Here is a 21156-nt window from a genome sequence, read left to right on the forward strand (position 1 = left end):
TGCAGCTATCTCCTTTCCTTCAGTTTTTGTGCTAACATTCCTATATCAGAACCTAGCATTTACACTATAGGATAGGATTACCACGGGTATAGCACCTAACTCTTTAAACCTAAATGAAACAACATGGCACATATGATTTACTTCTGAGAACTAACCATTCTGTGCAGAGATTTTTCAGCTATCTCCTTTCCTTCAGTTTTTGTCCTAATATTCCTATGTCTAAAACTAGCTTTTACACTAGAGGAAAGCATTACCTCGGGTATAGCACCTAAGTCTTTAAACCTAAATGAAACAACATGGCACATATGATTTACTTCCGAGAACGAAGCATTGTGTGCAGAGGTTTTGCAGCTATCTCCTTTCCTTCAGTTTTTCTGCTAACATTCGTTTCTCTAAAACTAGCATTTCCTATATAGGAAAGCATAACCGAGGGTATAGCACCTCACTCTTTAAACCTAAATGAAACAACATGGCACATATGATTTACTTCTGAGAACTAACCATTGTCTCCAGAGATTTTTCAGCTATCTCCTTTCCTTCAGTTTTTGTGCTATCATTCCTATGTCTAAAACTAGCTTTTACACTATAGGAAAGCATTACCGCGGGTATAGCACCTAACTCTTTAAACCTAAATGAAACAACATGGCACCTATGATTTACTTCTGAGAACTAAGCATTGTGTGCAGAGATTTTGCAGCTATCTCCTTTCCTTCAGTTTTTGTGCTAACATTCGTGTCTGCAGAAATAGCATTTCTTATACAGTAAAGCATAACCGAGGGTATAGCACCTAACTCTTTAAACCTAAATGAAACAACATGGCACATATGATTTACTTCTGAGAACTAAGCAATTTGTGCAGAGATTTTGCAGCTATCTCCTTTCATTCAGTTTTTGTGCTAACATTCGTATCTCTTAAACTAGCAATCCCTATATAGGAAAGCATAACCGACGATATAGCACCTAAGTGTTTAAACCTAAATGAAACCACATTGCACATATGATTTACTTCTGAGAACTAAGCATTCTGTGCAGAGGTTTTGCATCTATCTCCTTTCCTTCAGTTTTTGTGCTAACATTCCTATATCAGAACCTAGCATTTACAGTATAGGATAGGATTACCGTGGTTATAGCACCTAATTCTTTAAACCTAAATGAAACAACATGGCACATATGATTTACTTCTGAGAACTAACTATTGTGTGCAGAGATTGTTCAGCTATCTCCTTTCCTTCAGTTTTTGTGCTAACATTCCTATGTCTAAAACTAGCTTTTACACTGTAGGAAAGCATTACGTGGGGTATAGCACCTAACTTTTTAAACCTAAATGAAACAACATGTCACATATGATTTACTTCTGAGAACTAAGCAATGTGTGCAGAGATTTTGCAGCTATCCCCTTTCCTTCAGTTTTAGTGCTAACATTCATATCTCCAGAACTAGCATTTCCTATACAGGAAAGCATAACCGAGGGTATAGCACCTAACTCTTTAAACCTAAATGAAACAACATGGCACATATGATTTACTTCTTAGAAATAACCATTGTGTGCAGAGATTTTGCAGCTATCTCCTTTCCTTCAGTTTTTGTGCTAATATTCGTATCTCTCATACTAGCATTTCCTATATAGGAAAGCATAACCGAGGGTATAGCACCTAAGTCTTTAAACCTAAATGAAACAACATGGCACATATGATTTACTTCGGAGAACTAAGCATTGTGTGCAGAGGTTTTGCAGCTATCTCCTTTCCTTCAGTTTTTCTGCTAACATTCGTATCTCTAAAACTAGCATTTCCTATATAGGAAAGCATAACCGAGGGTATAGCACCTCACTCTTTAAACCTAAATGAAACAACATGGCACATATGATTTCCTTCTGAAAACTAAGCGTTGTGTGCAGAGATTTTTCAGCTATCTCCTTTCCTTCATTTTTTGTGCTAACATTCCTATGTCTAAAACTAGCTTTTACACTATAGGAAAGCATTACCGCGGGTATAGCACCTAACTCTTTAAACCTAAATGAAACAACATGGCACCTATGATTTACTTCTGAGAACTAAGCAATGTGTGCAGAGATTTTGCACCTATCTTCTTTCCTTCACTTTTAGTGCTAACATTCATATCTCCAGAACTAGCATTTCCTATACAGGAAAGCATAACCGAGTGTATAGCACCTAACTCTTTAAACCTACATGAAATAATATGGCACATATGATTTACTTCTGAGAACTAAGCATTGTGTGCAGAGGTTTTGCAGCTATCTCCTTTCCTTCAGTTTTTGTGCTAACATTCCTATATCAGAACCTAGCATTTACACTATAGGATAGGATTACCGCGGGTATATCACCTAACTCTTTAAACCTAAATGAAACAACATGGCGCATATTATTTACTTCTGAGAACTAACCATTGTGTCCAGAGATTTTTCAGCTATCTCCTTTCCTTCAGTTTTTGTGCTAACATTCCTATGTCTAAAACTAGCATTTACACTATAGGAAACCATTACCGCGGGTATAGCACCTAACTCTTTAAACCTAAATGAGAAAGCATGGCACATATGATTTACTTCTGAGAACTAAGCATTGTGTGCAGAGATTTTGCAGCTATCTCCTTTCCTTCAGTTTTTGTGCTAACATTCCTAGGTCTAAAACTAGCTTTTACCCTATAGGAAAGCATTACCGCGGGTATAGCACCTAACTCTTTAAACCTAAATGAAACAACATGGCACCTATGATTTACTTCTGAGAACTAAGCATTGTGTGCAGAGATTTTGCAGCTATCTCCTTTCCTTCAGTTTTTGTGCTAACATTCGTGTCTGCAGAACTAGCATTTCTTATACAGGAAAGCATCACCGAGGGTATAGCACCTAACTCTTTAAACCTAAATGAAACAACATGGCACATATGATTTACTTCTGAGAACTAAGCAATGTGTGCAGAGATTTTGCAGCTATCTCCTTTCCTTCAGTTTTTGTGCTAACATTCGTATCTCTTAAACTAGCAATCCCTATATAGGAAAGCATAACCGAGGGTATAGCACCTAAGTGTTTAAACCTAAATGAAACCACATTGCACATATGATTTACTTCTGAGAACTAAGCATTCTGAGCAGAGGTTTTGCATCTATCTCCTTTCCTTCAGTTTTTGTGCTAACATTCCTATATCAGAAACTAGCATTTACACTATAGGATAGGATTACCGCGGTTATAGCACCTAATTCTTTAAACCTAAATGAAACAACATGGCACATATGATTTACTTCTGAGAACTAACCATTGTGTGCAGAGATTTTTCAGCTATCTCCTTTCCTTCAGTTTTTGTGCTAACATTCCTATGTCTAAAACAAGCTTTTACACTATAGGAAAGCATTACGTGGGGTATAGCACCTAACTTTTTAAACCTAAATGAAACAACATGTCACATATGATTTACTTCTGAGAACTAAGCAATGTGTGCAGAGATTTTGCACCTATGCCCTTTCCTTCAGTTTTAGAGCTAACATTCATATCTCCAGAACTAGCATTTCCTATACAGGAAAGCATAACCGAGGGTATAGCACTTAACTCTTTAAACCTAAATGAAACAACATGGCACATATGATTTACTTCTTAGAAATAACCATTGTGTGCAGAGATTTTGCAGCTATCTCCTTTCCTTCAGTTTTTGTGCTAATATTCGCATCTCTCATACTAGCATTTCCTATATAGGAAAGCATAACCGAGGGTATAGCACCTAAGTCTTTAAACCTAAATGAAACAACATGGCACATATGATTTACTTCCGAGATCTAAGCATTCTGTGCAGAGGTTTTGCAGCTATCTCCTTTCCTTCAGTATTTGTGCTAACATTCCTAGTCTAAAAATAGCTTTTACACTATAGGAAAGCATTAACGCGGGTATAGCACCTAACTCTTTAAACCTAAATGAAATAGCATGGCACATATGATTTACTTATGAGAACTAAGCATTGTGTGCAGAGATTTTGCAGCTATCTCCTTTCCTTCAGTTTTTGTGCTAACATTCGTATCTCCAGAACTAGCATTTCTTATACAGGAAAGCATAACCGAGGGTATAGCACCTAACTCTTTAAACCTAAATGAAACAACATGGGACATAAGATTTACTTCTGAGAACTAAGCATTGTGTGCAGAGGTTTTGCAGCTATCTCCTTTCCTTCAGTTTTTGTGCTAACATTCCTATATCAGAACCTAGCATTTACACTATAGAATAGGATTACCACGGGTATAGCACCTAACTCTTTAAACCTAAATGAAACAACATGGCACATATGATTTACTTCTGAGAACTAACCATTCTGTGCAGAGATTTTTCAGCTACCTCCTTTCCTTCAGTTTTTGTGCTAACATTCCTCTATCAGAACCTAGCATTTACACTAAAGGATAGGATTACCGCTGGTATAGCACCTAACTCTTTAAACCTAAATGAAACAACATGGCACATATGATTTACGTCTGAGAACTAACCATTGTCTCCAGAGATTTTTCAGCTATCTCCTTTCCTTCAGTTTTTGTGCTATCATTCCTATGTCTAAAACTAGCTTTTACACTATAGGAAAGCATTACCGCGGGTATAGCACCTAACTCTTTAAACCTAAATGAAACAACATGGCACCTATGATTTACTTCTGAGAACTAAGCATTGTGTGCAGAGATTTTGCAGCTATCTCCTTTCCTTCAGTTTTTGTGCTAACATTCGTGTCTGCAGAACCAGCATTTCTTATACATTAAAGCATAACCGAGGGTATAGCACCTAACTCTTTAAACCTAAATGAAACAACATGGCACATATGATTTACTTCTGAGAACTAAGCAATGTGTGCAGAGATTTTGCAGCTATCTCCTTTCCTTCAGTTTTTGTGCTAACATTCCTAACTCTTAAACTAGCAATCCCTATATAGGAAAGCATAACCGACGATATAGCACCTAAGTGTTTAAACCTAAATGAAACCACATTGCACATATGATTTACTTCTGAGAACTAAGCATTCTGTGCAGAGGTTTTGCATCTATCTCCTTTCCTTCAGTTTTTGTGCTAACATTCCTATATCAGAACCTAGCATTTACAGTATAGGATAGGATTACCGCGGTTATAGCACCTAATTCTTTAAACCTAAATGAAACAACATGGCACATATGATTTACTTCTGAGAACTAACTATTGTGTGCAGAGATTTTTCAGCTATCTCCTTTCCTTCAGTTTTTGTGCTAACATTCCTATGTCTAAAACTAGCTTTTACACTATAGGAAAGCATTACGTGGGGTATAGCACCTAACTTTTTAAACCTAAATGAAACAACATGTCACATATGATTTACTTCTGAGAACTAAGCAATGTGTGCAGAGATTTTGCAGCTATCCCCTTTCCTTCAGTTTTAGTGCTAACATTCATATCTCCAGAACTAGCATTTCCTATACAGGAAAGCATAACCGAGGGTATAGCACCTAACTCTTTAAACCTAAATGAAACAACATGGCACATATGATTTACTTCTTAGAAATAACCATTGTGTGCAGAGATTTTGCAGCTATCTCCTTTCCTTCAGTTTTTGTGCTAATATTCGTATCTCTCATACTAGCATTTCCTATATAGGAAAGCATAACCGAGGGTATAGCACCTAAGTCTTTAAACCTAAATGAAACAACATGGCACATATGATTTACTTCGGAGAACTAAGCATTGTGTGCAGAGGTTTTGCAGCTATCTCCTTTCCTTCAGTTTTTCTGCTAACATTCGTATCTCTAAAACTAGCATTTCCTATATAGGAAAGCATAACCGAGGGTATAGCACCTCACTCTTTAAACCTAAATGAAACAACATGGCACATATGATTTCCTTCTGAAAACTAAGCGTTGTGTGCAGAGATTTTTCAGCTATCTCCTTTCCTTCATTTTTTGTGCTAACATTCCTATGTCTAAAACTAGCTTTTACACTATAGGAAAGCATTCCCGCGGGTATAGCACCTAACTCTTTAAACCTAAATGAAACAACATGGCACCTATGATTTACTTCTGAGAACTAAGCAATGTGTGCAGAGATTTTGCAGCTATCTTCTTTCCTTCACTTTTAGTGCTAACATTCATATCTCCAGAACTAGCATTTCCTATACAGGAAAGCATAACCGAGTGTATAGCACCTAACTCTTTAAACCTACATGAAATAATATGGCACATATGATTTACTTCTGAGAACTAAGAATTCTGTGCAGAGGTTTTGCAGCTATCTCCTTTCCTTCAGTTTTTGTGCTAACATTCCTATATCAGAACCTAGCATTTACACTATAGGATAGGATTACCGCGGGTATATCACCTAACTCTTTAAACCTAAATGAAACAACATGGCGCATATTATTTACTTCTGAGAACTAACCATTGTGTCCAGAGATTTTTCAGCTATCTCCTTTCCTTCAGTTTTTGTGCTAACATTCCTATGTCTAAAACTAGCTTTTACACTATAGGAAAGCATTACCGCGGGTATAGCACCTAACTCTTTAAACCTAAATGAAACAACATGGCACCTATGATTTACTTCTGAGAACTAAGCATTGTGTGCAGAGATTTTGCAGCTATCTCCTTTTCTTCAGTTTTTGTGCTAACATTCGTGTCTGCAGAACAAGCATTTCTTATACAGGAAAGCATAACCGAGGGTATAGCACCTAACTCTTTAAACCTAAATGAAACAACATGGCACATATGATTTACTTCTGAGAACTAAGCAATGTGTGCAGAGATTTTGCAGCTATCTCCTTTCCTTCAGTTTTTGTGCTAACATTCCTATGTCTAAAACTAGCTTTTACACTATAGGAAAGCATTACGTGGGGTATAGCACCTAACTTTTTAAACCTAAATGAAACAACATGTCACATATGATTTACTTCTGAGAACTAAGCAATGTGTGCAGAGATTTTGCAGCTATCCCCTTTCCTTCAGTTTTAGTGCTAACATTCATATCTCCAGAACTAGCATTTCCTATACAGGAAAGCATAACCGAGGGTATAGCACCTAACTCTTTAAACCTAAATGAAACAACATGGCACATATGATTTACTTCTTAGAAATAACCATTGTGTGCAGAGATTTTGCAGCTATCTCCTTTCCTTCAGTTTTTGTGCTAATATTCGTATCTCTCATACTAGCATTTCCTATATAGGAAAGCATAACCGAGGGTATAGCACCTAAGTCTTTAAACCTAAATGAAACAACATGGCACATATGATTTACTTCCGAGAACTAAGCATTGTGTGCAGAGGTTTTGCAGCTATCTCCTTTCCTTCAGTTTTTCTGCTAACATTCGTATCTCTAAAACTAGCATTTCCTATATAGGAAAGCATAACCGAGGGTATAGCACCTCACTCTTTAAACCTAAATGAAACAAAATGGCACATATGATTTCCTTCTGAAAACTAAGCGTTGTGTGCAGAGATTTTTCAGCTATCTCCTTTCCTTCATTTTTTGTGCTAACATTCCTATGTCTAAACTAGCTTTTACACTATAGGAAAGCATTACCGCGGGTATAGCACCTAACTCTTTAAACCTAAATGAAACAACATGGCACCTATGATTTACTTCTGAGAACTAAGCAATGTGTGCAGAGATTTTGCAGCTATCTTCTTTCCTTCACTTTTAGTGCTAACATTCATATCTCCAGAACTAGCATTTCCTATACAGGAAAGCATAACCGAGTGTATAGCACCTAACTCTTTAAACCTACATGAAATAATATGGCACATATGATTTACTTCTGAGAACTAAGCATTGTGTGCAGAGGTTTTGCAGCTATCTCCTTTCCTTCAGTTTTTGTGCTAACATTCCTATATCAGAACCTAGCATTTACACTATAGGATAGGATTACCGCGGGTATATCACCTAACTCTTTAAACCTAAATGAAACAACATGGCGCATATTATTTACTTCTGAGAACTAACCATTGTGTCCAGAGATTTTTCAGCTATCTCCTTTCCTTCAGTTTTTGTGCTAACATTCCTATGTCTAAAACTAGCATTTACACTATAGGAAACCATTACCGCGGGTATAGCACCTAACTCTTTAAACCTAAATGAGAAAGCATGGCACATATGATTTACTTCTGAGAACTAAGCATTGTGTGCAGAGATTTTGCAGCTATCTCCTTTCCTTCAGTTTTGGTGCTAACATTCGTATCTCTAAAACTAGCTTTTACCCTATATTAAAGCATTACCGCGGGTATAGCACCTAACTCTTTAAACCTAAATGAGAAAGCATGGCACATATGATTTACTTCTGAGAACTAAGCATTGTGTGCACAGTTTTTGCAGCTATCTCCTTTCCTTCAGTTTTTGTGCTAACATTCCTAGGTCTAAAACTAGCTTTTACCCTATAGGAAAGCATTACCGCGGGTATAGCACCTAACTCTTTAAACCTAAATGAAACAACATGGCACCTATGATTTACTTCTGAGAACTAAGCATTGTGTGCAGAGATTTTGCAGCTATCTCCTTTCCTTCAGTTTTTGTGCTAACATTCGTGTCTGCAGAACTAGCATTTCTTATACAGGAAAGCATCACCGAGGGTATAGCACCTAACTCTTTAAACCTAAATGAAACAACATGGCACATATGATTTACTTCTGAGAACTAAGCAATGTGTGCAGAGATTTTGCAGCTATCTCCTTTCCTTCAGTTTTTGTGCTAACATTCGTATCTCTTAAACTAGCAATCCCTATATAGGAAAGCATAACCGAGGGTATAGCACCTAAGTGTTTAAACCTAAATGAAACCACATTGCACATATGATTTACTTCTGAGAACTAAGAATTCTGTGCAGAGGTTTTGCATCTATCTCCTTTCCTTCAGTTTTTGTGCTAACATTCCTATATCAGAACCTAGCATTTACACTATAGGATAGGATTACCGCGGTTATAGCACCTAATTCTTTAAACCTAAATGAAACAACATGGCACATATGATTTACTTCTGAGAACTAACCATTGTGTGCAGAGATTTTTCAGCTATCTCCTTTCCTTCAGTTTTTGTGCTAACATTCCTATGTCTAAAACAAGCTTTTACACTATAGGAAAGCATTACGTGGGGTATAGCACCTAACTTTTTAAACCTAAATGAAACAACATGTCACATATGATTTACTTCTGAGAACTAAGCAATGTGTGCAGAGATTTTGCACCTATGCCCTTTCCTTCAGTTTTAGAGCTAACATTCATATCTCCAGAACTAGCATTTCCTATACAGGAAAGCATAACCGAGGGTATAGCACTTAACTCTTTAAACCTAAATGAAACAACATGGCACATATGATTTAGTTCTTAGAAATAACCATTGTGTGCAGAGATTTTGCAGCTATCTCCTTTCCTTCAGTTTTTGTGCTAATATTCGCATCTCCCATACTAGCATTTCCTATATAGGAAAGCATAACCGAGGGTATAGCACCTAAGTCTTTAAACCTAAATGAAACAACATGGCACATATGATTTACTTCCGAGATCTAAGCATTGTGTGCAGAGGTTTTGCACCTATCTCCTTTCCTTCAGTTTTTGTGCTAACATTCCTAGTCTAAAAATAGCTTTTACACTATAGGAAAGCATTAACGCGGGTATAGCACCTAACTCTTTAAACCTAAATGAAATAGCATGGCACATATGATTTACTTATGAGAACTAAGCATTGTGTGCAGAGATTTTGCAGCTATCTCCTTTCCTTCAGTTTTTGTGCTAACATTCGTATCTCCAGAACTAGCATTTCTTATACAGGAAAGCATAACCGAGGGTATAGCACCTAACTCTTTAAACCTAAATGAAACAACATGGGACATAAGATTTACTTCTGAGAACTAAGCATTGTGTGCAGAGGTTTTGCAGCTATCTCCTTTCCTTCAGTTTTTGTGCTAACATTCCTATATCAGAACCTAGCATTTACACTATAGAATAGGATTACCACGGGTATAGCACCTAACTCTTTAAACCTAAATGAAACAACATGGCACATATGATTTACTTCTGAGAACTAACCATTCTGTGCAGAGATTTTTCAGCTACCTCCTTTCCTTCAGTTTTTGTGCTAACATTCCTCTATCAGAACCTAGCATTTACACTAAAGGATAGGATTACCGCTGGTATAGCACCTAACTCTTTAAACCTAAATGAAACAACATGGCACATATGATTTACGTCTGAGAACTAACCATTGTCTCCAGAGATTTTTCAGCTATCTCCTTTCCTTCAGTTTTTGTGCTATCATTCCTATGTCTAAAACTAGCTTTTACACTATAGGAAAGCATTACCGCGGGTATAGCACCTAACTCTTTAAACCTAAATGAAACAACATGGCACCTATGATTTACTTCTGAGAACTAAGCATTGTGTGCAGAGATTTTGCAGCTATCTCTTTTCCTTCAGTTTTTGTGCTAACATTCGTGTCTGCAGAACTAGCATTTCTAATACAGGAAAGCATAACCGAGGGTATAGCACCTAACTCTTTAAACCTAAATGAAACAACATGGCACATATGATTTACTTCTGAGAACTAAGCATTGTGTGCACAGTTTTTGCAGCTATCTCCTTTCCTTCAGTTTTTGTGCCAGCATTCCTATATCTGAACCTAGCATTTACACTATAGGATAGCATTTCCGCGGGTATAGCACGTAACTCTTTAAACCTAAATGAAAAACCATGGCACATATGATTTACTTCTGAGAACTAAGCTTTGTGTGCAGAGATTTTGCAGCTATCTCCTTTCCTTCAGTTTTTGTGCTAACATTCCTATGTCTAAAACTAGCATTTACACTATAGGAAAGCATTACCACAAGTATAGGACCTACCTCTTTAAACCTAAATGAAATAGCATGGCACATATGATTTACTTATGAGAACTAAGCATTGTGTGCAGAGATTTTGCAGCTATCTCCTATCCTTCAGTTTTTGTGCTAACATTCGTATCTCCAGAACTAGCATTTCTTATACAGGAAAGCATAACCGAGGGTATAGCACCTAACTCTTTAAACCTAAATGAAACAACATGGGACATAAGATTTACTTCTGAGAGCTAAGCATTGTGTGCAGAGGTTTTGCAGCTATCTCCTTTCCTTCAGTTTTTGTGCTAACATTCCTATATCAGAACCTAGCATTTACACTATAGGATAGGATTACCACAGGTATAGCACCTAACTCTTTAAACCTAAATGAAACAACATGGCACATATGATTTACTTCTGAGAACTAACCGTTCTGTGCAGAGATTTTTCAACTATCTCCTTTCCTTCAGTTTTTGTCCTAATAGTCCTATGTCTAAAACTAGCTTTTACACTAGAGGAAAGCATTACCTCGGTTTTAGCACCTAAGTCTTTAAACCTAAATGAAACAACATGGCACATATGATTTACTTCCGAGAACGAAGCATAGTGTGCAGAGGTTTTGCAGCTATCTCCTTTCCTTCAGTTTTTCTGCTAACATTCGTTTCTCTAAAACTAGCATTTCCTATATAGGAAAGCATAACCGAGGGTATAGCACCTCACTCTTTAAACCTAAATGAAACAACATGGCACATATGATTTCCTTTTGAAAACTAAGCATTGTGTGCAGAGATTTTGCAGCTATCTCCTTTCCTTCAGTTTTTGTGCTAACATTCGTAACTCCAGAACTAGCATTTCTTATACAGGAAAGCATAACCGAGGTTATAGCACCTAACTCTTTAAACCTAAATGAAACAACATGGGACATATGATTTACTTCTGAGAACTAAGCATTGTGTGCAGAGGTTTTGCAGCTATCTCCTTTCCTTCAGTTTTTGTGCTAACATTCCTCTATCAGAACCTAGCATTTACACTATAGGATAGGATTACCGCTGGTATAGCACCTAACTCTTTAAACCTAAATGAAACAACATGGCACATATAATTTACTTCTGAGAACTAACCATTGTCTCCAGAGATTTTTCAGCTATCTCCTTTCCTTCAGTTTTTGTGCTAACATTCCTATGTCTAAAACTAGCTTTTACACTATAGGAAAGCATTACCGCGGGTATAGCACCTAACTCTTTAAACCTAAATGAAACAACATGGCACCTATGATTTACTTCTGAGAACTAAGCATTGTGTGCAGAGATTTTGCAGCTATCTCCTTTCCTTCAGTTTTTGTGCTAACATTCGTGTCTGCAGAACTAGCATTTCTTATACAGTAAAGCATAACCGAGGGTATAGCACCTAACTCTTTAAACCTAAATGAAACAACATGGCACATATGATTTACTTCTGAGAACAAAGCAATTTGTGCATAGATTTTGCAGCTATCTCCTTTCCTTCAGTTTTTGTGCTAACATTCGTATCTCTTAAACTAGCAATCCTTATATAGGAAAGCATAACCGAGGGTATAGCACCTAAGTGTTTAAACCTAAATGAAACCACATTGCACATATGATTTACTTCTGAGAACTAAGCATTCTGTGCAGAGGTTTTGCATCTAACTCCTTTCCTTCAGTTTTTGTGCTAACAATCCTATATCAGAACCTAGCATTTACACTATAGGATAGGATTACCGCGGTTATAGCACCTAATTCTTTAAACCTAAATGAAACAACATGGCACATATGATTTACTTCTGAGAACTAACCATTGTGTGCAGAGATTTTTCAGCTATCTCCTTTCCTTCAGTTTTTGTGCTAACATTCCTATGTCTAAAACTAGCTTTTACACTATAGGAAAGCATTACGTGGGGTATAGCACCTAACTTTTTAAACCTAAATGAAACAACATGTCACATATGATTTACTTCTGAGAACTAAGCAATGTGTGCAGAGATTTTGCAGCTATCCCCTTTCCTTCAGTTTTAGTGCTAACATTCATATCTCCAGAGCTAGCATTTCCTATACAGGAAAGCATAACCGAGGGTATAGCACCTAACTCTTTAAACCTAAATGAAACAACATGGCACATATGATTTACTTCTTAGAAATAACCATTGTGTGCAGAGATTTTGCAGCTATCTCCTTTCCTTCAGTTTTTGTGCTAATATTCGTATCTCTCATACTAGCATTTCCTATATAGGAAAGCATAACCGAGGGTATAGCACCTAAGTCTTTAAACCTAAATGAAACAACATGGCACATATGATTTACTTCCGAGAACTAAGCATTGTGTGCAGAGGTATTGCAGCTATCTCCTTTCCTTCAGTTTTTGTGCTAACATTCGTGTCTGCAGAACTAGCATTTCTAATACAGGAAAGCATAACCGAGGGTATAGCACCTAACTCTTTAAACCTAAATGAAACAACATGGCACATATGATTTACTTCTGAGAACTAAGCATTGTGTGCACAGTTTTTGCAGCTATCTCCTTTCCTTCAGTTTTTGTGCTAACATTCCTATATCTGAACCTAGCATTTACACTATAGGATAGCATTTCCGCGGGTATAGCACCTAACTCTTTAAACCTAAATGAAACAACATGGCACATGAGATTTACTTCTGAGAACTAAGCATTGTGTGCAGAGATTTTGCAGCTATCTCCTTTCCTTCAGTTTTTGTGCTAACATTCCTATGTCTAAAACTAGCATTTACACTATAGGAAAGCATTACCACTGGTATAGCACCTAACTCTTTAAACCAAATGAAAAACTATGGCACATATGATTTACTTCTGAGAACTAAGCTTTGTGTGCAGAGATTTTGCAGCTATCTCCTTTCCTTCAGTTTTTGTGCTAACATTCCTATGTCTAAAACTAGCATTTACACTATAGGAAAACTTTACCACGGGTATAGGACCTACCTCTTTAAACCTAAATGAAATAGCATGGCACATATGATTTACTTATGAGAACTAAGCATTGTGTGCAGAGATTTTGCAGCTATCTCCTTTCCTTCAGTTTTTGTGCTAACATTCGTATCTCTCATAATAGCATTTCCTATATAGGAAAGCATAACCGAGGGTATAGCACCTAAGTCTTTAAACCTAAATGAAACAACATGGCACATATGATTTACTTCTGAGAACTAAGCATTGTGTGCAGAGGTTTTGCAGCTATCTCCTTTCCTTCAGTTTTTGTGCTAACATTCGTATCTCTAAAATGAGCATTTCCTATATAGGAAAGCATAACCGAGGGTATAGCACCTCACTCTTTAAACCTAAATGAAACAACATGGCACATATGATTTCCTTCTGAAAACTAAGCATTGTGTGCAGAGATTTTTCAGCTATCTCCTTTCCTTCAGTTTTTGTGCTAACATTCCTAAGTCTAAAACTAGCATTTACACTATAGGAAAGCATTACCGCGGGTATAGCACCTAACTCTTTAAACCTAAATGAAACAACATGGCAACTATGATTTACTTCTGTGAACTAAGCATTGTGTGCAGAGATATTTCAGCTATCTCCTTTCCTTCAGTTTTTGTGCTAACATTCGTATCTCTTAAACTAGCATTCCCTATATAGGAAAGCATAACCGAGGGTATAGCACCTAACTCTTTAAACCTGAATGAAACAACATGGCACATATGATTTACTTCTGAGAAGTAAGCATTGTGTGCAGAGATTTTGCAGCTATCTCCTTTCTTTCAGTTTTTGTGCTTACATTCATATATCCAGAAGTAACCTTTCCTATACAGGAAGCATAACCGAGGGTATAGCACCTAACTATTTAAACCTAAATGAAACAACATGGCACATATGATTTACTTCTGAGAACTAAGCATTGTGTGCAGAGGTTTTGCATCTATCTCCTTTCCTTCAGTTTTTGTGCTAACATTCCTATATCAGAACCTAGCATTTACACTATAGGATAGGATTACCTCGGGTATAGCACCTAACTCTTTAAACCTAAATGAAACAACATGGTACATATGATTTACTTCTGAGAACTAACCATTGTGTGCAGAGATTTTTCAGCTATCTCCTTTCCTTCAGTTTTTGTGCTAACATTCGTATCTCTCATCCTAGCATTTCCTATATAGGAAAGCATGACCGAGGGTATAGCACCTAAGTCTTTAAACCTAAATGAAACAACATGGCAGATATGATTTACTTCCGAGAACTAAGCATTGTGTGCAGAGGTTTTGCAGCTATCTCCTTTCCTTCAGTTATTCTGCTAACATTCGTATCTCTAAAACTAGCATTTCCTATATAGGAAAGCATAACCGAGGGGAAAGCACCTCACTCTTTAAACCTAAATTAAACAACATGGCACATATGATTTCCTTCTGAAAACTAAGCATTGTGTGCAGAGATTTTTCAGCTATCTCCTTTCCTTCAGTTTTTGTGCTAACATTCCTATGTCTAAGACTAGCATTTACACTATAGGAAAGCATTACCGGGGGTATAGCACCTAACTCTTTAAACCTAAATGAAACAACATGGCACCTATGATTTACTTCTGAGAACTAAGCATTGTGTGCAGAGATTTTGCAGCTATCTCCTTTCCTTCAGTTTTTCTGCTAACATTCGTGTCTGCAGAACTAGCATTTCTAATACAGGAAAGCATAACCGAGTGTATAGCACCTAACTCTTTAAACCTAAATGAAACAACATGGCACATATGATTTACTTCTGAGAACTAAGCATTGTGTGCACAGTTTTTGCAGCTATCTCCTTTCCTTCAGTTTTTGTGCCAGCATTCCTATATCTGAACCTAGCATTTACACTATAGGATAGCATTTCCGCGGGTATAGCACCTAACTCTTTAAACCTAAATGAAAAACTATGGCACATATGATTTACTTCTGAGAACTAAGCTTTGTGTGCAGAGATTTTGCAGCTATCTCCTTTCCTTCAGTTTTTGTGCTAACATTCCTATGTCTAAAACTAGCATTTACACTATAGGAAAGCATTACCACGGGTATAGGACCTACCTCTTTAAACCTAAATGAAATAGCATGGCACATATGATTTACTTATGAGAACTAAGCATTGTGTGCAGAGATTTTGCAGCTATCTCCTTTCCTTCAGTTTTTGTGCTAACATTTGTATCTCCAGAACTAGCATTTCTTATACAGGAAAGCATAACCGAGGGTATAGCACCTAACTCTTTAAACCTAAATGAAACAACATGGGACATAAGATTTACTTCTGAGAACTAAGCATTGTGTGCAGAGGTTTTGCAGCTATCTCCTTTCCTTCAGTTTTTGTGCTAACATTCCTATATCAGAACCTAGCATTTACACTATAGGATAGGATTACCACGGGTATAGCACCTAACTCTTTAAAGCTAAATGAAACAACATGGCACATATGATTTACTTCTGAGAACTAACCGTTCTGTGCAGAGATTTTTCAACTATCTCCTTTCCTTCAGTTTTTGTCCTAATATTCCTATGTCTAAAACTAGCTTTTACACTAGAGGAAAGCATTACCTCGGGTATAGCACCTAAGTCTTTAAACCTAAATGGAACAACATGGCACATATGATTTACTTCCGAGAACGAAGCGTAGTGTGCAGAGGTTTTGCAGCTATCTCCTTTCCTTCAGTTTTTCTGCTAACATTCGTTTCTCTAAAACTAGCATTTCCTATATAGGAAAGCATAACCGAGGGTATAGCACCTCACTCTTTAAACCTAAATGAAACAACATGGCACATATGATTTCCTTTTGAAAACTAAGCATTGTGTGCAGAGATTTTGCAGCTATCTCCTTTCCTTCAGTTTTTGTGCTAACATTCGTAACTCCAGAACTAGCATTTCTTATACAGGAAAGCATAACCGAGGTTATAGCACCTAACTCTTTAAACCTAAATGAAACAACATGGCACCTATGATTTACTTCTGAGAACTAAGCATTGTGTGCAGAGATTTTGCAGCTATCTCCTTTCCTTCAGTTTTTCTGCTAACATTCGTGTCTGCAGAACTAGCATTTCTAATACAGGAAAGCATAACCGAGTGTATAGCACCTAACTCTTTAAACCTAAATGAAACAACATGGCACATATGATTTACTTCTGAGAACTAAGCATTGTGTGCACAGTTTTTGCAGCTATCTCCTTTCCTTCAGTTTTTGTGCCAGCATTCCTATATCTGAACCTAGCATTTACACTATAGGATAGCATTTCCGCGGGTATAGCACCTAACTCTTTAAACCTAAATGAAAAACTATGGCACATATGATTTACTTCTGAGAACTAAGCTTTGTGTGCAGAGATTTTGCAGCTATCTCCTTTCCTTCAGTTTTTGTGCTAACATTCCTATGTCTAAAACTAGCATTTACACTATAGGAAAGCATTACCACGGGTATAGGACCTACCTCTTTAAACCTAAATGAAATAGCATGGCACATATGATTTACTTATGAGAACTAAGCATTGTGTGCAGAGATTTTGCAGCTATCTCCTTTCCTTCAGTTTTTGTGCTAACATTCGTATCTCCAGAACTAGCATTTCTTATACAGGAAAGCATAACCGAGGGTATAGCACCTAACTCTTTAAACCTAAATGAAACAACATGGGACATAAGATTTACTTCTGAGAACTAAGCATTGGGTGCAGAGGTTTTGCAGCTATCTCCTTTCCTTCAGTTTTTGTGCTAACATTCCTATATCAGAACCTAGCATTTACACTATAGGATAGGATTACCACGGGTATAGCACCTAACTCTTTAAACCTAAATGAAACAACATGGCACATATGATTTACTTCTGAGAACTAACCGTTCTGTGCAGAGATTTTTCAACTATCTCCTTTCCTTCAGATTTTGTCCTAATATTCCTATGTCTAAAACTAGCTTTTACACTAGAGGAAAGCATTACCTCGGGTATAGCACCTAAGTCTTTAAACCTAAATGAAACAACATGGCACATATGATTTACTTCCGAGAACGAAGCATAGTGTGCAGAGGTTTTGCAGCTATCTCCTTTCCTTCAGTTTTTCTGCTAACATTCGTTTCTCTAAAACTAGCATTTCCTATATAGGAAAGCATAACCGAGGGTATAGCACCTCACTCTTTAAACCTAAATGAAACAACATGGCACATATGATTTCCTTTTGAAAACTAAGCATTGTGTGCAGAGATTTTGCAGCTATCTCCTTTCCTTCAGTTTTTGTGCTAACATTCGTAACTCCAGAACTAGCATTTCTTATACAGGAAAGCATAACCGAGGTTATAGCACCTAACTCTTTAAACCTAAATGAAACAACATGGGACATATGATTTACTTCTGAGAACTAAGCATTGTGTGCAGAGGTTTTGCAGCTATCTCCTTTCCTTCAGTTTTTGTCCTAACATTCCTCTATCAGAACCTAGCATTTACACTATAGGATAGGATTACCGCTGGTATAGCACCTAACTCTTTAAACCTAAATGAAACAACATGGCACATATGATTTACTTCTGAGAACTAACCATTGTCTCCAGAGATTTTTCAGCTATCTCCTTTCCTTCAGTTTTTGTGCTAACATTCCTATGTCTAAAACTAGCTTTTACACTATAGGAAAGCATTACCGCAGGTATAGCAACTAACTCTTTAAACCTAAATGAAACAACATGGCACCTATGATTTACTTCTGAGAACTAAGCATTGTGTGCAGAGATTTTGCAGCTATCTCCTTTCCTTCAGTTTTTGTGCTAACATTCGTGTCTGCAGAACTAGCATTTCTTATACAGTAAAGCATAACCGAGGGTATAGCACCTAACTCTTTAAACTTAAATGAAACAACATGGCACATATGATTTACTTCTGAGAACTAAGCAATTTGTGCAGAGATTTTGCAGCTATCTCCTTTCCTTCAGTTTTTGTGCTAACATTCGTATCTCTTAAACTAGCAATCCTTATATAGGAAAGCATAACCGAGGGTATAGCACCTAAGTGTTTAAACCTAAATGAAACAACATGGCACATATGATTTACTTCTGAGAACTAAGCATTGTGTGCACAGTTTTTGCAGCTATCTCCTTTCCTTCAGTTTTTGTGCCAGCATTCCTATATCTGAACCTAGCATTTACACTATAGGATAGCATTTCCGCGGGTATAGCACCTAACTCTTTAAACCTAAATGAAAAACTATGGCACATATGATTTACTTCTGAGAACTAAGCTTTGTGTGCAGAGATTTTGCAGCTATCTCCTTTCCTTCAGTTTTTGTGCTAACATTCCTATGTCTAAAACTAGCATTTACACTATAGGAAAGCATTACCACGGGTATAGGACCTACCTCTTTAAACCTAAATGAAATAGCATGGCACATATGATTTACTTATGAGAACTAAGCATTGTGTGCAGAGATTTTGCAGCTATCTCCTTTCCTTCAGTTTTTGTGCTATCATTCGTATCTCCAGAACTAGCATTTCTTATACAGGAAAGCATAACCGAGGGTATAGCACCTAACTCTTTAAACCTAAATGAAACAACATGGGACATAAGATTTACTTCTGAGAACTAAGCATTGTGTGCAGAGGTTTTGCAGCTATCTCCTTTCCTTCAGTTTTTGTGCTAACATTCCTATATCAGAACCTAGCATTTACACTATAGGATAGGATTACCACGGGTATAGCACCTAACTCTTTAAACCTAAATGAAACAACATGGCACATATGATTTACTTCTGAGAACTAACCGTTCTGTGCAGAGATTTTTCAACTATCTCCTTTCCTTCAGTTTTTGTCCTAATATTCCTATGTCTAAAACTAGCTTTTACACTAGAGGAAAGCATTACCTCGGGTATAGCACCTAAGTCTTTAAACCTAAATGAAACAACATGGCACATATGATTTACTTCCGAGAACGAAGCATAGTGTGCAGAAGTTTTGCAGCTATCTCCTTTCCTTCAGTTTTTCTGCTAACATTCGTTTCTCTAAAACTAGCATTTCCTATATAGGAAAGCATAACCGAGGGTATAGCACCTCACTCTTTAAACCTAAATGAAACAACATGGCACATATGATTTCCTTTTGAAAACTAAGCATTGTGTGCAGAGATTTTGCAGCTATCTCCTTTCCTTCAGTTTTTGTGCTAACATTCGTAACTCCAGAACTAGCATTTCTTATACAGGAAAGCATAACCGAGGTTATAGCACCTAACTCTTTAAACCTAAATGAAACAACATGGGACATATGATTTACTTCTGAGAACTAAGCATTGTGTGCAGAGGTTTTGCAGCTATCTCCTTTCCTTCAGTTTTTGTGCTAACATTCCTCTATCAGAACCTAGCATTTACACTATAGGATAGGATTACCGCTGGTATAGCACCTAACTCTTTAAACCTAAATGAAACAACATGGCACATATGATTTACTTCTGAGAACTAACCATTGTCTCCAGAGATTTTTCAGCTATCTCCTTTCCTTCAGTTTTTGTGCTAACATTCCTATGTCTAAAACTAGCTTTTACACTATAGGAAAGCATTACTGCGGGTATAGCACCTAACTCTTTAAACCTAAATGAAACAACATGGCACCTATGATTTACTTCTGAGAACTAAGCATTGTGTGCAGAGATTTTGCAGCTATCTCCTTTCCTTCAGTTTTTGTGCTAACATTCGTGTCTGCAGAACTAGCATTTCTTATACAGTAAAGCATAACCGAGGGTATAGCACCTAACTCTTTAAACCTAAATGAAACAACATGGCACACATGATTTACTTCTGAGAACTAAGCAATTTGTGCAGAGATTTTGCAGCTATCTCCTTTCCTTCAGTTTTTGTGCTAACATTCGTATCTCTTAAACTAGCAATCCTTATATAGGAAAGCATAACCGAGGGTATAGCACCTAAGTGTTTAAACCTAAATGAAACCACATTGCACATATGATTTACTTCTGAGAACTAAGCATTCTGTGCAGAGGTTTTGCATCTAACTCCTTTCCTTCAGTTTTTGTGCTAACAATCCTATATCAGAACCTAGCATTTACACTATAGGATAGGATTACCGCGGTTATAGCACCTAATTCTTTAAACCTAAATGAAACAACATGGCACATATGATTTACTTCTGAGAACTAACCATTGTGTGCAGAGATTTTTCAGCTATCTCCTTTCCTTCAGTTTTTGTGCTAACATTCCTATGTCTAAAACTAGCTTTTACACTATAGGAAAGCATTACGTGGGGTATAGCACCTAACTTTTTAAACCTAAATGAAACAACATGTCACATATGATTTACTTCTGAGAACTAAGCAATGTGTGCAGAGATTTTGCAGCTATCCCCTTTCCTTCAGTTTTAGTGCTAACATTCATATCTCCAGAACTA

Source organism: Dasypus novemcinctus, chromosome 28, assembly GCF_030445035.2.
Source record: "Dasypus novemcinctus isolate mDasNov1 chromosome 28, mDasNov1.1.hap2, whole genome shotgun sequence".
NCBI classification, from domain to species: Eukaryota; Metazoa; Chordata; class Mammalia; order Cingulata; family Dasypodidae; genus Dasypus; species Dasypus novemcinctus.